The 20072-nt window shown below is 38.4% G+C and overlaps 1 non-coding gene across 1 annotated transcript; it reads left to right on the top strand.

The window, feature by feature from the left end:
* The first annotated feature begins 794 nt into the window (after window positions 1-794).
* Window positions 795-901, top strand: LOC145637415 (small nucleolar RNA R71). The gene has a single exon (XR_014114203.1). It is a non-coding gene; the product is annotated as a small nucleolar RNA R71 (small nucleolar RNA).
* Window positions 902-20072: the final 19171 nt, after the last annotated feature.

Consider the following 20072-nt stretch of genomic DNA (forward strand, 5'->3'; position numbering starts at 1 on the left):
TTAGAGTAATTGCATAGGCTTGATCCATAGGCCTGGTCGGTTGTGCCAGCAGAGCTCCCTGTTGGCGGGCTTGTAGAGTAGCGGAAAGTTGCGCAATTTGATTATCTACAATTTTATTGTGCGCTAGAATTGAATCAATTTGTGCGTCGCTACTCTCCATGTGCTTCTGCATATTAACCAACATCGCTCTAATTTCTACCAAAGCAGGGTCGGAAGATGAGGAGGATTGTTGTGATTGGTTATTCTGGCCAGCATTGGGAGGATAATATTTCTGCTGCTGTTGCTGTGGCGCCTGTGGTTCTTGTGGTGGTGGATTTTGAACATTAGTACTCCGTTAGGAAAGGTACGGATGATTCCAGTACCCAGGATTGTAGGTGTTGGAGTATGGGCTATTCTGCCTATAAGCTTGAAAGGCATTAACTTGCTCCACGGAACTCCTGCAATCTTGTTCCCAATGACCTATAATTCCACAATTTTCACAGAAAGCCTCATTAGCATTATTATTAATTGCAGAAACATTAGCTACATTAGCAGTGCTAAGATTATCTAATTTTTGGCAGATTGAGGTCAATTGAGCTTGCAAAAAGGATACAGAGTCAACACTATGCTTCCCCTTGTTAGCAAAGCCTCTAAGATTCCCACATTGGGAATTATGTATCGCCATATCTTCAATAACCTGACCTGCATCATCAACATTAAGATTCATAAATCTCCCACTAGCTACAGAATCTAAAATTATTCTAGATGAATTTCCAATGCCATTGTAAAAGGCTTGGATTAACTGCCATTATGCTAAATTATGATGGGGGCATTCTCTTTGTAGGTCCTTGAACCTCTCCCAAGCCTCATATAAAGTTTCATCGGCTTCTTGAGAAAAGTTCTGAATTGCACTCCGTAGTACGGTTGTTCTCTCTGCAGGATAATACTTGTTATAAAAAATCAAACAAGAGTTTCCCAGTCAGTTATACCAAGTGCAGTTCTATTTAAACCATTAAACCACAATTTAGCTTTTCCAGTTAAAGAGAAAGAGAAGAGGATCTCCCTAATTTGGTCTTGTGTGACCCCAGCTTGCCTGATGGTATTACAATATTGACAATAGTCTGCAATGTGAAGATTTGGGTCTTCACCCTTAGCTCCACTAAATTGCTTCCTCTCTATCATCGTTATAAATTGAGGTTTAATTTCAAATTGTACCCCATCAAGAGCCGGAGTGGGAGTAAGATGTGGAAAATCTGTAAGCTTTGGTTGTGAGTAATCACTAAGCTTCTTTGGAGTCGTCGTCTCTGATTCTGGATCTGATGATACATCTGAATCGCTAGGACCATTTGGAGGATCGCGGTGATTATTATTATCACCAGAGTCCGCCAGAATTTGCTTGGAAAGGTTCTTCTGTCTATGAAAGGATCGTTCGATCTCAGGATCAAATGGGATGTACCCTGATCTGGAACACTTGGGCATAAACAAAAAAAAAAAAAACTAATAGCAAATATGAGATTTGCCTCAAAGAACTAACGTTCTCTGAGACAAAAAGAAATAACCTAGACTACAAAAATAATCAGAAACAAAAATAAAACCGTTTCCCCGGCAACGGCGCCAAATTTTGACAGGGTAAAGTCATATCCCCTAATCAAAAGTAATTCCTAAATCCTCTAACTAATGTAGATAGGGAAGTAGGGTCGAATCCACAGAAAAACGAGTCTTTCTACTTCTAATTAACTAATATAATCTAGATTATGAAGTAACCAATATATAAATTTGAATATGAAACTAAACTACGAAGATTAAGAATAGGGAGAAAACAATGAATAAAAGGATCTAGAGCATAGGTTCACCAATAAATAATATTTCAGGGTAAAACATAATAATCAATCATCAATGCATTTATTAATCAGATCATAAAGGGCTTTCGCTACGAATTATAATCACACAATTAATTTACCGGTATTAAATCTCATCTTTCGAATCTCGACTTAACCATTTATAAATTAACCTGCCTATTGAAACTAGACATAAACATCAATTCTCATTTGTCGAATCACGAATCAATATTGTCAAACTCATGCATAAAAGATCAGGCCTAATCTAGTCACAGAGCATTAAATCAAGCATTAGGAAATTAATCTAGCATTGACAATCAACAACGATAAATTACCCCTTCATATTATTTATGGATCCCCACAAACCCTAGAAATAAGATTACTCACACATAATAAAAACTAAACTAATCAAAGCAATAAAACAAGACATGATCAAGGGAATAAAAATAAACAACTAAGATTAAGAGAAGAGAAATTGTTACCAATATAAATCTGGAATTTAGAATAAATTAAGAACAAAGTATGAGAGAGAGAAAACTAATCTAAAAGCTAAGTAGAGAGAGAAAATCTAAGAAATAATCAAGAGAGTAAAGAAAGGTAAAAAAAGATGCTAAACTCGTTTTAAGGAGAAGTATTTATACTCCGTCAGAATCCTAAACTAAAACAAACTTAAACGTCGAAATTAACTCCTAATAATAACACGCGCCCAATCGAGCGCGCCTTTTTGCTCATCAGATACGTGTCTCGCGCCCGGCCGGGGGCGTCTTCGGGCGTCGACCTTTGCTTCCCTCGCCCGGCCGGGCGCGCCTTCGGGCGCCAGCCTCTTTGGTCGGGCGGCTCTCTTGGGCCACTAATTGGACTACGATTAGGCTCCAATTCTTCGGGCAATCTGGGTTTCCTCTTCGGGTCTTGAATACTCGGTCCAAATGCCCCGGTATCACATATACCGAGCCCTTAATCACCGATTCAATGGCTCTAACCGGTCCAGGGCTATAGAAACTGGTCGTGCTTCTCCAGTGCTCGTGATTGCTCCATAATATCTCGGGAAAATGCTCCAAAAGTGCAAATCCCTGCAAAAGTCAACCAAATCTACGAAAACACTAGAAAACACCAATTAGTAATAAAAGTGGCTCTAAAGAGTCAAAAACACTACTAATTGTGACCAAGGGACAGGGGTAAAATACTATATAAAATAGACACATCACTGTAAATATTGGATATGTTTAAATCAAATCACTTTGATTAAGCAATGTCAAATAACAGACGTATGCTTATATTCAAAGTGTTAGCAATGTATTTTAGGACAAACAGACTATTGTTGGCAAGCAGACATTTGCTTGTATATAAAGTTTTTGATCCAAATACTTACATGTCCAAGAGAAGTGCTTCAAAATTATAAAACTTCAGTTAAAAAATTTGTTTCATTTATGCAATTCCAATATTTAATGTCTCTAAATGTTCATACAGTTCATCATGACATTCAAGAAGACAACAACTTCTCCGATTACGCCCAAAGTAAGTAGATTCCTATTGTAATACAAAATCTAAAGCTGGACATGTGTGGTTACATGGTGATAATTTGAACTCCGATGTGACCTATTTGAATGCAGGAAAGTTGGGGTATGTTGTGTGATTTGGAAATGCTCTTAAATACAATGAAAGAGCTGCCACAAGAAAAAATGATGCTATCAACAATTTTGGTTGGGAAAACTTACTTCACTTTAATTGCAAACATGTGAGTACAACGATGTGTAGATAGATCATCAACCACTTGAATCCTCTTACACGTAGGTTGACCATTAATGAAGTCGAAATAGAGATCCTTCCCAGGCACGTGGAGTTCTTATTAGGTTTTAAAGACAACAGGCTTACTATTTTCGAGCGGGATCCTACGTCAAAGAAGATAGAGGAACACAAAACACTTTTGAAGAACACACATGCCCTATCCATGGACTTGAACAAATTGCCTCAAACATATCCCAAATTCATACCAACCCTCGTTTTATTTGTGATGCAACACTTATGTTGTTGGGGTTTGGTGAGTCCTACTCACCGCGGAAAGATCCGAGCCAAGGATCACGCTCGCAATAATTAATATCACTAATGCATAAAATAAACACAAAAGGGCAAAATAGGAAATATACCTTTGTCACATGCTTCACCCGACCGATTGGGCTCTTACTTGAAAGCGAGCCCTGAAAACATAAAGGTCTCCAACGGAGAACCACCTGCAAAACGACTACCGACTTTAAGGTTTGTTGCCTCGGGGATAGCGAAGCCCGACCAAAGCCCGAGTATTATATGAGTTCAAGGGTTTCTGCAATGGCAATGCCCTATTAAACTCCTACTCAAGCATCATTCCCAAAATCCCAACTTGGGTATTTATAGGGAATGATGAGAGTATGAAATTCTCTCCCATCAATGTGGGACTATGAGAATTCCACATTTTATTTCAAAGTTAATAAAATAAATAAGCAAACTAGTAATAAATCAACAAGTGTCATCTATACATCTGAAGGGAAGTGAGGACCACTTGGAGAGAGGGGACCAAACTTGCTCCCCACTCTCTTCCTCTCCTTATGCTACATGTCCCTCACACTTAAACCCCCTTCACTCATGCTTCCCCTTAGCACACGACCCAGCTACCCGCACCAAGGAGATGCGGGCTGCTGCTGCTTGCAGCTAGCAAGCCTCGCACTCCTTGTGCGGGTTGCTGCTGCTTGCAGACAACAAGCCACGCACTCCAAGTGCGGGCTGCTGCTCGCTTGCGGTCGTTGCTGACCTTGGCTGCTAACATTGGTGCGCTAGCATGCACCAGCCAGCCTAGGCTCGGCTTGGTGCGCATGCTAGCCACCATGCTACGCGTTGTGCTCCTAGCACTCGGATTACTCGGGGCACTCCGATGCTAGGGTATTTTGGGAAACATGTTGATTTATTATTACTTGCACGTCTCGTCTTTTCATTATTTTTGACACGACTTCCGACGCTCGATTTTGACGCTCTAAGCTCGAATTTTCGACGTCTAAATATTTATTACTCGGGCGACTAATTAATTTCTTCCGAATTAATTCGTCGTGTCGGTTCGTTCATTGCTTGGGTGTGACCCGAAGGGTTCGGTCAAGATTAAGTTGTAATGTTAATTATGCATTAATATTACTGATCGGAAGCGGCCTCCACCCAAGCATTCCGATCACTTGACCTTACTGAATATATTAGCTTTCTAATAATTCTTAACCCACTATCAGAATATTACACTTGTTCGAAGGACACCATTCCTTTTAATCTCCCACTTTTCCTTCCGGACAAGTGAGCTTTCTATGTATATCCCGTTTCCTATTTCTCTTCATGAACTATAGGGTAAGATTATTTGTCATCCCTATTACGTCCAGAAGTGTTTCTCGAAATCTGAGTTTGACTGTCAATAAGCAGATGATTTCTAAAATCCATCTGAGCACGGCTATGCATTTTCACAGTCTCGCTCTTCGAGAGGCCTTGTAAACAGCAATACATGTTCCCTATTGTTAGTAGTGGGACATTCCCAGTCTTGTAATGTAGCTTCTCTTACTAAGAGGACCTAGCCGCCTGATAGCCGTCGTAATAATCCCCAATTACGGCAGACGTTTAATCGACATCAAAAACAGACTAGTACTCAAACAAGAGACCTCACAATACTCATGGTCAAGGAAAAGAGTTCCGATAGCAATAATAAGAAATATACTTATGACAATTTTTAATCTCTTAAAGTATTTTCATAGGTCGATCCAGTATGGTTCTAAACAAATACCTGTACAAATGATTTATGTCCTCATAGCACAAGAAACGGTGCTATAAATCATACTACACACTAATCTTTAATGGTCATTAATCGTCCATAAAATAAATGACCTTGATTAGGGATAATTTTTTATTAAAATATTCAATGTTCACTTAATAGATGTTTCTTTATCCAAGACATTATTATCTTGATACATTATTTTGAATATTCTTTAATCGAATGGACTCATTATTTTATTCTAAACCACAATTAAATAGAAACGGAGTGATTTAAATTGCATGAATATTAATTACACCAAAACTAAATGGTTCATCATAGTGTTTTACATTAACATTGTCTAAAATTTAATCAAAACACTAAAATAAGGAGATCAAAGCCTGTTTCCAATGGGCTTGATTCCCATTGCCTCAACGTGTTTGTTGTGCTTCACTTGAGACAAAAGTTTAGTGAGTCGATCGGCTACATTGTCATCCGTTCCAACCTTGCAAATTCTGATTTCACCTTCTGATTTCCATTCTCTAATCATGTGAAATCGCCTCTTCATATGTTTGACCTTCTGATGTTCTCGTGGCTCTTTAGCCTTAGCAATAGCCCCATTGTTGTCACAATAGAGGTCTATTGGACCCTTGATGGAGGGTACAACATCAAGTTCCCTAATGAACTTGCGAATCCAAACTGCCTCCTTAGTTGCCTCAGGCGCTGCCAAGTATTCGTCTTCAATTGTAGAACAGCAGTTGTGCTTTGCTTAGCACTCCTCCAACTAAACGCTCCTCCATTGAGACAGAATATGTACCCAAATTGTGACTTGAAGTCGCCTCTATCTGTATGGAAGCTTGTGTCGGTGTAACCCTCAACAACTAATTCATCTCTACCATCATAGACCAGGAATTTATCCTTATTCCTTTTTAGGTATTTTAGGATATTCTTGGTCGTAGTCCAATGCGCCTCTCCTGAGTCCGATTGGTATCGGCTCGTAGCGCTCAAGGGATACGATACATCCTCCCTAGTGCATATCATGGCATACATGATCGATCCAATAAGCGAAGCATATGGAATCTGATTCATCCTTTCCCGCTCATTAGGTGTCTTTGGACACTGCTTCTTGCTTAGGTTTATGCCATGTGACATGGCCAGGTGGCCTCTCTTGGCTCCTTCCGTGTTAAATCGAGCTAGTACCTTATCAATATAAGTACTTTGACTCAATCCTATCATCCTCTTTTATCTATCCTTATAGATCTTGATGCCTAGTATGTACTGAGCCTCTCCTTAGTCTTTCATTAAAAAACATTTCCTGAGTCAAGCCTTTACAAACTCTAACATCGGAATGCTATTTCCAATGAGCAAGATGTCATCGACATATAAGACTAGGAAGGCGATGTCACTCCCACTGATCTTCTTGTAAAACACAAGACTCATCTGGATTCTTGATAAAACCAAACTTACTAATGGCTTCATCAAATCGCAAATTCCAACTTCTGCTTGCTTGCTTTAATCCATAAATGGACTTCTTAAGCTTGCATACCTTTCTAGAGTTGTTTTGGTCGACAAAACCTTCAGGCTGTGTCATGTACACAGTTTCTTCCAAAATTCCACTAAGGAAGGCTGTTTTAATGTCCATCTACCATATTTCGTAATTGTAATATGCAGCAATCACTAGAAGAATTCGAACGGACTTAAGCATTGCAACTGGAGAAAAGGTTTCATCATAATCAATTCCGTGAATTTTCCTGTAACCTTTTGCTACTAGTCTAGCTTTGTAAATGAATACATTTCCATCATTATCGGTTTTCAACTTGAAAATCCATTTACATCTGATAGGTGTGTAACCTTCGAGTAAATCAACCAAGTCCCATATTTGATTTTCAAACATGGAGTCCATTTTGGATTTCATGGCCTCTTGCCATTTTGCATAGTCAAGGCTCGTCATAGCTTTCTTGTATGTTGTCGGCTCATCTCCATCCATTACTAGGATGTCCTGATCTTCTGTTTAATACAACACCGAGATATATATCAGGTTGAGATCTTGGCCGAGTTGACCTACGTAGGGTAATGGACTGAGAATTTGCATTGTCGGTTTGACTTTGCAGATTTTAACTTTGACCATTGTCAACAGATGCTTTGTGAGCACTTTGACTGTCAGTTTGTCCTTGTTGCTCGTCCTCTCGAACTTCATCGAGTTCAATTTTCCTCCCACTAGTCATTTTGGAAAGATGCTCCTTCTCCAAAAAGACACCATCACGAGCAACAACACTTTGTTCTCGGATTTTCTATAGAAGTAATACCCCTTGGTTTCTTTTGGAGATCCCATAAAGAAAAACTTGTCGATTTTGGATGAAGTTTGTAGACATAAATCTCTTGACATATGCTTCGCATCCCCAAATCTTAAGAAAAATCAACCTTGGAGGTTTCTTCGTCCATAATTCATATGGAGTCTTTTCTACAGCTTTTGACGGAGCACGATTCATTGTAAGTGTCGTAGTTAAAAGTGCATGTCCCTAGAAGGAGATTGGAAGATCACTAAGACCCATAGTCGATCGTACCATGTCTAACAAGGTTCGATTCCTCCTTTTGGATACTCCATTCCATTGAGGAGTTCCGGGAGGTGTCAGTTCTGAAAGTATGCCATGATCCTTCAAATGATCATCGAATTCTTGGCTCAAATATTCGCCACCTCAATCTGATCAAAGCGCTTTGATTTTCTTGCCAAGTTGATTTTCAACTTCACTCTGAAATTCATCGAATTTATCAAAGGATTCAGATATGTGCGACATTAGATAGACATATCCATATCTACTATAGTCGTCTGTGAAGGTTATGAAATACCGATAACCATTCCTTGTGGGTGTACTCATTGGCCCACACACATCGGTGTGTATTAGGCCTAATAAGTCAGCAGCTCTTTCTCCTAACTTGGAGAATGGTTGCTTTATCATCGTGCCTAGTAAACATCCTTCGCAATTCTCAAATGATTCTAAATCAAATGAGTCACGAATGCCTTCTTATAGAAGTTTCTTGATGCGTTTGATGTAAATGTGGCCAAGACAACAATGCCACAAGTAAGTTTGATTTAGCTCCATGGTCTTAGCTCTTTTGGTATCATTATAAACAATTTTGTCTAAACACACAAAAGTGTGATTTCCATAAATATAGACAAGACATGAAACAAAAGGTCTTGTGATCAAGGTTAAAATGATGTCCAACATCGCAAGATCAAAGTATGGTAGATAAAACTTAGCAAGTTTTAGAATTTGGACAAAATACATGAGTTTACAAGCTTTCTACGGATAGATTTTCTTCATCTTCCACTTATGTACTCATTTCCACTTGAAAAGCATTGCTCACTTTGTTCCTGAAATAGGATCATAAAGTGAGTTAATTTTCCCGTTATCTAATACCTTACAAATTGCTTACATTCAAGTGTCAAGATGATACCTGAGATTGAGGCTTTCTTTCCTCTTGCCTCATCTTCTAGATACTCGCTACATTCTCTTTTATATTGGCCTTGCTTACTACAATAGAAGAAGCGCATCTTAGTCTTATTCTTTAACTCCTTCTTCTTGGACTTTAGAGCAAACTTAGCCACCTTATAAGAATAGGTCTTCTGGAGCTCTTGGATAACTTCCTTGTAGGATAGTTTGTTCCGATTGTTAGTAAGTTGCATCTTAATTGAAACGTACCCCAAGTGGAGTGGGCTTAAAAGCATATGAGCTGCTTGTTCATCCTCCACTGGTCTACCAATCAGTTCTAGATGGTTACATAACCTTGTCATCTTTTGCACATGGGCTTGAAGTGGCATCCCGGGTCTAAGCCTTGCACTATAGACCCTAGCCCATACTTCTTGCTTCTCTTTGCTGAGACACCCATCTTGCGGTGGCTTGATCCTCATGTTAGACAATGACCTAGTTACTTCTTCAATAAGTCCATCATAGTTGCCCTTGTCGCTCTTTGTGACCCACAGATTGACCACATCTTCTAGAGCCTTGAGAAGTACATCCGGAAGGTAGTTGGAGAATTTCTTCTTCCACTTTTCCGGAATGGAGTTTGCCATGAGTTGAGAGACTCTCTTGCCATCATAACTCCACTCCTCATGAGCCTCATCGCTCATAACCCCTTTTGAGTAGAAACTCGGGATGGGTGTATCCAAGATATGCTCTAGGTAGCAATTTCGGAGGGTCAAACGGAGTCCTCTTCCCATTCCTTGAAGTTTATCAAATTTAAGCTAAATGGTAACTTCCGGGAAGTTCTGGGAATATTAGATTGTTGTCAATAGTTGAAGACATGATTCTACAATTTAAAGAATTTGAAATGAAAAACCATTCAAAAATACTTAACAAGATTGAATTTAATTCATGCATATTTCAAAACTTATTCAACGCGTTATTTACACGTAAGATTGTCCCCATTTTGTGAAAATAAGGTGATTCCAAGATCCAAGGATCAATGAGTAATTAGGTTTGCTTTGGCTTGTCCTAACACTTGTTATCCCAAGGTAAGCATTTCCTTGCTAATGGCTCCAAGCCATTCTTGGTTAGATAATCGTCGCATCCAATGCATCTCTACGATATATCTCTTTTGCCATGGCATGTGAGGAATCCTCACTCATACCGAAGAGTTCAACCAAAACCAACATGCACACCCGGTGTGCCTTACGTTCCTTGGAGTAGTGATGGTACCTCGCTTTGGCGTAGCCCACCATCACCCTCTTTTGGTTGGTAAGTGTTGTTTTGGAAAGGCAAGTTTTACTCAATATTATTAGGGACCTAGGGTTTCTATGTTGGTTAATTTAAGTGAAATTAACTAATCATCACAACATTTTGAAAACCTAAACATGCATCTAACATATCATTCATATATAAGCACAAGCATAAATATATAAGGCATAAGTATAAGATGCATATTGGCAACTAGCATGACCCCTTGAATTTTTCAAGTCTTCAAAAGGTCTTCTCTTGCATCTTCATGGCTTTGTTTTCCAAGAACCTCCGTCTTTAAGACTTAACCAAATTATGCAACTACTAGTGTCTACAATTAGGATTAATCTAAATATTAAGGTACAAAAATACTCAACGGTACGTAGACCATATTTGGATTTACAAAAATACATCACGGCACGTAGTCCGTATTTTCTATCATAATCGGGTCCCACTAGTTACCATTTCATAAAACCTGTAAAAGAATATACATTCCATTCATCCATTCACTATTTGTGAATGGCCCATGAATTTTACAACACGATAAACAAGTAACAATGCATTAATTTCACGCGCAACTAGTAACTAATCTAGGTGGTTAATCCGATTAAAACGCATAATTAAAACTAGTAAAGGTTGTTTAACTAATTATGTAATTGATGTAATTAATAATTGAAGCTCCCACAAAATTCCGCATCCATCTTAATTAACCCAAAATTTGCAAAAATAAAATTTTGCCAATGCCGCTCAAACTGAGGCCTAGCCTCCAAAATTTTAATTAAAATAAACCAGATTAATTAAAGTAAATAAAACGGCAAACAAGCAAACACAAAGCCAACCGCACTCAACTGGCTCACGCATTAGGCGCATGCCATAAGAAAACCAAAGTCACCTAGTAACTCGGACAATGCGGCTTGGTGCATGTGCCTCGACCACCCTCTGTAGCACTAGCTAGGCATACACCTAGTAGCGTTTGCCACGTGTTTCCTGGTACGAGGCAAACGCACTAAGGCTGCTTGCCTCATTGCACCAAGCACCAAACCACGCACCACAAATGCTAGTGCTTGCACCAGCCGCGGCCAGCCAAGCATGGCAGTACGCAAAGCGCGCATAGCACCATGCTACTGTTGCGACGTGCTGCTGCTTGTTGGCGCGCCATGCTGCTGGCAGCAAGCAGCAGCCACGCACATGGCTAGCACGCAAATAGGGGCAGCCTCCTTGGCAGCCACATGCGGGCTGCTATGCAGCCCGGCTAGCCAACTAAGGTTTATGCCTCGTTTTGCGTGCCATAGCCTCGGGATTTCAATCCAAATTTTTCATGACAAATTATTAATTCTAAATTAATTTTAGAACTAATTCAATGAGCATAAAAATTGAAAAATTTAAACTAGTCTAACTTAAATAAAATTTATCAAAGTGCATTCAACCAAAATAATTTCCAAGAACCATTCTTAAGTTAAATTGGTTTAACTTGGTGCAACAACATAAATAAGGCAAGTTCTCACTATTAATTTAATCAATTTAAATTAATCTTGAGATTTTGACAAAGTAAGAGGGAGTTGGAAAAATATGCACTTTAATGTTCAAATGAAAAATCCAACTACTAATACTTGTGAATCCTTAAAAAATTATATCTTCCAATATGAAGATAAACAAATTTCTATCACAAAGTTTGAAACTTTATGTTTCCAATCAACCAAAAATGATTAAAACAACAAAGTTTAACATAAAATTCATGGAATTTAGTAGCTTTTAAAGTTTCAATCACATAACATAATTAAAGATTGAAACTTTAGCACTTCAGAAGCCTCAAAAACAAAAATTTCACACTTAATGCTATTAATTTACAATTATGTGAAAAATAAAACCAAACTTTCAAACACAAATTACCACCAAGTAATCATGCCTAAAGAGGTTTAAAATTGCATATAAAATATGTATTGAACCAATTACATAACCACCATAAATATGCAATTAATTTTCAAGGTTAGAAAGACTTAAAATTTTTTGTAAAAACTAAAAACCCCTCAAAAAATGCATTTCTGGTCGTTTTTTGGCTAAAAACCGGGTCATTAAGGGTAAAACCATTTCTAGAACGCCTTTTCCATCCAAAATTCACTATTTTTGGGTCGAAATCTGGGTTCGGGAGCTGAAGTCAGCTCTAATACGAGGTTAAAATGGATAAAACTAATCTAATCAGCAACTTATAACCAGAAAAATTAAGCCATAAAATACCTTGAAAAATATTATGATAATTGTAGACACCTAAAAATGTCTCCCCAAAACCAAACCCGATGATGAACAACCTTTCACCGCCATTATTGGTCGGGTTGAGTATTTAATCTTGGATTGCTTAAATCCATATTTCCATTCAAAAACCAACCCAATTCTTATCCCATTTCCCCAAACCATAATGTATTTTCCTCTTTTCGTGCCTTTAAACCCAAAATAATTCATTTCGTGTCATTTAAAATCATTCATTTCGTGTCCTTTTTATAAAAACTTTTAGACTAGTTTATTTTAGTCCATAATATGGGTCTACTGATTGAATAATTGGATGGGGGCTTGATAAGATAAGAGCTTTCTAATGACATATTATAAGCCCAAATCCGAGTTATAACGCATAAGTTATGACCAAAATACTAAACTGAGCCCAAATCGAACCTAAGCCCACCTTACCTACGACCCAATGATCATGTGAAGGGTCCAAAGGATTTAATCTCATTCCTAAACCAATTAAGATTAATTGGAAGCTTCTATAAGTTTCTAAAAGATTTTAATTATCATTTTTGAAAAAAAAAAAAAGATTAAAGAGTTTGAAATTGGACAAAATTAATCAAGTTAGTTTGTCTTTTAGTCTTCTGTGCTATTTGGTCATTGGGTCTTTTGTTTTTCACAACGCCCTTATGTCTAGCCATGCGATCATACCACGAGTCTTAATAAACTCACCTAATCACACATGTTGAGTCATTTCACACACTTTGTCTTCGATTAATGCACAATATTGTTTATGATCGTATATTAGGACCATGCATGCGTTGTTTTCCGTCGTAATAGGAATGAGTGGAGCTTTTCCCATCAGTTTTCAAAATTGTTATACACTCTTCCTTTCCAATTTGAGTATTGATTGAATGCATTAAGTGAGTTCATCCTTACACGATACTTGAGTCTAAAATCACTAGGCAATAGTTGGAAGAATACGGGGAACGTCATTCCTTCCTTCTTTTCTCCCAATCAAAGCATCAGCAATAACAAACTTCTTGTCCCTCTTGGCGGTAACAAGTAATTCATATACAACCATGAAGATGAAGCACAAAACAAGTTTCCATACAAGATTTCATGCTTTTTTTATTTCCCTTTCCTTTCAACCCTTTTCCCCTAATAAGTCTAGCATATGTTCTCCTTATCCATATGTCTATATGCCTTGTTTCATCAATGAGCATTTCTTTCCTTTGCATTCGATCATGTCATTCGCAAAAAAATAAAATAAAAAATAAAAAAAAAAAGCAATTGCCAAACTAAACACAAGGTACACCAATGATTTGAGGCACCTTTGCAACCCTGTCATTCCCCATTAACCACTCAATCACATATCAATTTCTTCATCAACCACTTTGAGCTTCGTCTAACAATTGGCCTTATTTATTCGACCCACATTCACCTAGCCCTGGGATGAAAAGTGTGAAATTTGTGTAACATTCAAAAAGCAAGTAAAAAAAAAAAAAAACAAAGCAACAATAAAACAATGTTTAAGGGCAAGTGTTACAAAATCTTTGATATGAACATGTCTCAAATTGCGTCTCTCATCGAGTGCTTGGTACCGTGCCTAAGAAACATGAATGCTAAGTGAGTGATGGACCGCATAATCTGAGATTGCCCACATTGATTCAAAAGAATGAAAAAAAAATGAAAATAAACTTGTAAATTCAAAATTTTTAAATTCACAATATAATTACATCTTGGGGATTCTCTCGGGTCTTGAGCCTTGTACCCTTTTCTTCTTTAAACCATCAACTTAACCATATTACAACCCTTGAAAGACCTCTTTGAGGTGTACATACACTTGTGCAAAGTTTGGTTAGAGCTACTTTTGGCCTGATTCCAACGGATACGTAGGCAACCTCACATTGAGGTGCGGCCACATTCATATGCATGATCGAATTGAAGAATATCCAATGCTTACCCCTATGACCCTATCCATCTAGAGCTAGACCTGGGGGCTTGAACCCACATCATTTAGCCTACCTAGCCTAAAGGTTCACCATTTTGACTCTTCTCACATTTCCTTCCATCACCATAGCCTTTGCAGCCTCACCTTATAGTATCACTTTCACACACTTCTTTCACACATACATAGCCATATCATCTTTCCCTTAGGAACCCTTTTATCGTGAAGTCTTGTTTCCACACTATGCATGTTTCATCATCTTTCAAGACAACATTCATTAGATGAAACATTGTATACTTGCTTAGCTTCCTGACCTGAGCAATGTTCATTGTTTCACGCATCGCATAGTGTGCTGAGCAACATTTATATATCAATGATTTTTAATCATACAAAGCATATCGTGCTTAGCTCCTTGAACTAAGCAACATTCATTGTGCAATACTCAATAATCACTTCATCTATATACGTGCTTAGCTTCCAGACCTAAGTGACGTTTAAGATCGTTTCTTTACACCATATATGATGCTTAGCTCCATGACCTAAGTTCATTAATCTATTGTGTCACATGATGTAATTTTCCTTAGCCTCCTAGCCTAAGAACATGCATCATGCATACATTATCTTCAAGAAAAGCAATTCAATCCATGCGATTCATTTCGTCTTGCTCAATGAGGAAGTTCAAAACTTCTTCCCTTTTTCATGACTTTTCTTTTGGGGAAGTTCAAAAACTTTTTCAAAATTTTCTCATCGAGGGAATTTCAAAAATTAAACTTTATTTTTCACGTCTTTCTTTTTCAGGAGAAATTCAGTACCTGCTACTCGTCTCATGACAAAAATGACGGAAAATTTTTGCTTTAGCATTTTGTAACACCCCGACCCCAAACAAATTAGAGAGGGGCCTATTGCCACGAAATGCGCATCAAGGGCCAACAACTATCCTCACAAACCAACACGAGTCCTTTCGGCACATTTTGTCCTCACTCATGCGCGCCCCAGGAAAACTTCCCAGGAGGTCACCCATCCCAAGACTACTCTCAACCAAGCACGCTTAACTGTGGAGTATCTTAGCAAATGAGCTCCCTAAAAGGAAGATGCACCTTGTTGATATGAGTAGTATATCAAATCCTTTTGAAGCAATCATGAGGGGTATTACAATTTTCTGTTGCTTGTGTTTGCACACACACACACCATATACACACACAACCACAAGTTATACACATGTCATGTCATGTCAAGTCAAGCTAGGTCAAGTCAGTTGGTCAAGTTATCATAGACTATACGAGTCCTTTGGCAAATTTTATTTTGCAGGTCTCAATTACAGCCCACATTTGGGGACAAGCGAACCATTTACATCCCACGTTCGGGGACAAGCAAACCATCTACAGCCAACGTTCGGGGACAAGCGAACCATCTACAACCCACGTCCGGGGACAAGAGGACCATCTACAGCCCACGTTTGGGGACAAGAGAACCATTTACAGCCCACGTTTGGGGACAAGCGAACCACCATCATTTCATGGCGCAAGGTTCTCCATCACAAAGACTTGCAATCTTATTAGACAAGTCTTTCCTCAAGCATGGAAAGTATATATTGTTCGGTGGATTTCTTCAAGCATATAAAGTCGCCAAATTCATCTGTTGACTTTCCTCAAGCATGGAAATTATTATTTGGTGGATTTCTTCAAACATAGAAAACTGCCAAATTCATATGTCGACTTTCCTCAAGCATGGAAAGTATCATCCGGTAGATTTCTTCAAGCATAGAAAGCTACCAAACTGGTTAGTCGGCTTTCCTCAAGCATGGAAAGCATTTCAACAAACGTCATCTAGTGGATTCCTTCAAGCATAGGAAGCTACCAAACTCATTTGTCACCGATACACTAGTGTCAAATAAGCATTCTATCCCTTTACTATTTTATCTGTAGAACTAACACTTTTCTGTAGGTATCGCCGTATACAGAGTGATTTAGGATCGCAGAACGTCTTAAATCATTCTCCGTCCCTATCGACTACTTTGACTATCGTTTTCAAAACTGACGTTTCTATAAACTTAGTCAAAGTGTGGGCTTCTGTAGACACCTAAAAATGTCTCCCCAAAACTAAACCCGATGATGAACAACCTTTCACCGCCATTATTGGTCGGGTTGAGTATTTAATCTTAAAGTGCTTAAATCCATATTTCCATTTCAAAAACCAACCCAATTCCTAGCCCAATTCCTAGGAAAAATGTCTCCCCAAAGCATCGGGATCAGCAGCAGTAGAAAATTTCTCTGAAGAAGCGAAGGTATCATGAAAATTATCTTCATGCATTATTTAGCCAATGACTATAAGTGTTAACTAACACTGGTTGGTAGTGTTCAAAAAGTTGTATGGATATTACTAATATCAAATTCAACAGCTAATATGGAAGTATTATATTGACCTATTTAGCAGCGGTGATTAATAGTGTACAAGAAGTTTTATGGACATTACTAACATAAATTTCCCCTTGTAATGTGTAAAAATTTTACTTTTATAGTATATGCTTCTTCTATGTTCAATGTCTGAATTAAGGTTTATAGTTTTACTCTGTTTGTCACTTGAATTGGTAATGTTAAGTTATTTTGTCAGAATTATGTTATTTTCAAAAGTTCTTTCGCTATCTTTTAACGTTGGGTAACTTCTTGTTTTAAGGTTTAGTTTCATGCTACTTTTCATCCTTTTTCTATTCGGATTTATTGTTTTTCCCAAGTTGTGCTTGTATAAGTGTTAGGTGTTTAACGAAACAACTTTTGGTATTGTCTATAGATGTAAATGTACAAGTACTGTGTTGTCATTGCCAACTATATACTCAGTTGAATTCCAAACATTAAGCCTTTTCTTACTCTATAGGTGTAAGTGTACAAATACTGTGTTGTCATTGCCAACTACACATCATATATGCTTCAATAATAAAAGATTATAGGATAATTTCCGACATTAATAATTCTTGGAGTGGTTATTTTTAAACAGATTCATGGTCAAGTTGATTCGTTGGTTATTTAGTTTTCCATTGACAAGAAGAAAATGAGATTTTCAACCTGCAAGTGCACAGCACATGAAAAAAGCGTAGTTGAATACGTTGTTGATGAAGAAAACAACATGGGGTGAGGAGAAGATTTTATTAACTTCTTTAGGATGACTATCAATTTAAAATTGAAATTAATTTTCCTGTTACAATGAATGGTTGATTAAAATGGAATACATTGAACTGAAGCGAGTAGACCTAGCTATGCCACTTTTATCCCACTGCTAAAATCTTAGAGAAGGTATAACTATGGGTTTGGTGAGCTTTTATGGTTGAATAAACATAGGCGCCCATTTTAATTATGTACTAATTCGCAGTTGATGAACTTGGATAGGATTTGGATTACAATCAAAAATCAAGAAAACTGGTTATTCCCTCGTATCTCCGGGTAATTAAAATATCTTTTGTACTTTGTGATTCATTACTTTGCAGTTGTAACTTGTATCTTATTGTAATTGGTTATTTCATTCTGTGTTGATCTGTCGTTAGAATTTTGATCCGAATAATGTCAACTTTGATGCCTCCAAGCAATACCTACCGAGTATTTATCCTGTCAATGTTGGATATTTGCCGACTGATCTTGAGAAATGCAAGAAAGTAAGTTTGATTGGCTAACTTTCCAAAAGGCAAAAGCATTGTTGTCATACTTGCGAGTTGTTGCTTCTTCGTGCGTGTACTGGGGTTTCAAAACTCTACTTTGCTATGCGCACTTGTCCTCCTCGTCTTTTTGAAACAGCACAAGTTTCTTTTGACTTGGCCCTTCGGGCTTCTTTGGAGCGCATTGTAACAGCTTCGGGGCCTGGCTTTGGTGATTGGCAATGGCGACTTGCCACCTTACCTTTTTCTTATGGTGGTTTGGGTGTCTATTCAGCGGGTGATGTTCGGCTTTATGCTTTCCTTGCATCGCGTCTGCAGTCTTCTGGTCTTCAGGCTACGCTTCTTCGCCATTCTGGTATTGTTGGTCCGGGACCGGCCTTCGATGGTGCTCTTAGTCTTTTTAACAGCGCTGCGGAGACCGACCTTTTGAGTAACCCTAGTGAGATCGCTGCCCCCAAACTCATGAAAAAGTTGGCAGATATATATTTCACGAAGGTCACTGCATCTGCGGATTCCACTTTCTCCTTAACTCCGCGTCAGGTAGCCTTATGGAAGTCCCAACAGGGGGATCACTCTTCGGCCTGGTTGCGGACGGTCCCGATATCGGGTTTGGGTCAGACTATGAATGGTAAGACTTACCGTAGTGTTCTTTGCTACCGGTTAGGTGTTCCTTTGTTCTCCGTTTCAACACCGTGTTCTGCTTGCTCTAGGGTTTTTGACGGGGATATTTATGGGGATCATGCAGTGTCTTGTGCTGGGATGGTGGGTATTAAACATCGGCACAATGTTGTTCGTGACACCCTTGTTGATATTTGTATTCGGTCTGGAATCTCTGCTCGAAAGGAGGTTAACATTGGGTTGATTGGAGGAATCGACGGGGCTCTACGACCTGCAGATGTGCTGCTTTATTCCTGGGATAGAGGCCTTGATGTATGTGTTGATTTGACGGGGTCTTCACCTTTGACACAATCGGGGTTGTCTGACTTCGTTCCTGGTCGTGTTGTGTCGGCGGCGGCTCAGCGGAAACGGGACAAGTATGGGGCGCGTTGCAGGGCTATTGGCTATGGTTTTCTTCCTTTCTCCTTTTCTTCGTTGGGGGAATTAGAGAAGGATGCTATTGCGTTGCTGAAGCGGGTTCAGGCGTTCGCTAAGACTCAGGATATTGGTGCTCGTGCAGCTGCTCACATCTTCAGCAGGATCGGGTTCGCTATAGCTAGAGGGGTGGGGGCCCAGATTGTATCTCGGCTCCCTACCAATTTCTTGTAAATTGATTGACTCTGTACGTTTTGTTTTTTATAATAATAATAATAATAATAATAATAATAATAATAATAAATGTTGTTCTTCCTTCAACTTGCAGCTATTTATCCCTTGTTATGTTACCAAAATAGAGCACTGGTTCCTAGTTGTGGTTGACGTGTCAGCAATAACGGGTTACATTTATGATTCTGATGCATCTGCCAAACAAAATGGTGAGAGGATGAAAATTGCTAAAACGCATGTATAATAAATAAAACCAAGGAAATAGAAATGAAGGAATGTTATGTATTACAATGATTAATATATTCTAAAAACACATCGTAGAGAGAGAAAACAAGAGACAGATAGAAATAGAGAGGTCTTTGATTAGATTGTCTTACATGATAGGGGACCACATGTTGATTGTTCCACTGAAAACTTATATAGTACCATTGAATCTTAAGAGGTACTATTTTCGAAAACTCTTGTAAAACTGAATGCATATATAATACCACTGTATGCATATATTGTTTCATTGTATGTTCACTTGTATTATTGATCACCCAATGATACCAAAATATGCATTCGTTTGTACATATGTGTAACTACATGAATGCCCCTTATACATTTCTATATGCATAACATTCCTCCCTTTATAATCCCTCAATAACCTCCCACCCCCGCTTAACAAAATGAGTTCTTATCTCATTTCTGCCAATTCATTTTAACTTTGTTATAT

The sequence above is a fragment of the Chenopodium album genome, chromosome 6 (genome assembly GCF_948465745.1).
Source record: "Chenopodium album chromosome 6, dcCheAlbu1.1, whole genome shotgun sequence".
Taxonomy (NCBI): Eukaryota; Viridiplantae; Streptophyta; class Magnoliopsida; order Caryophyllales; family Amaranthaceae; genus Chenopodium; species Chenopodium album.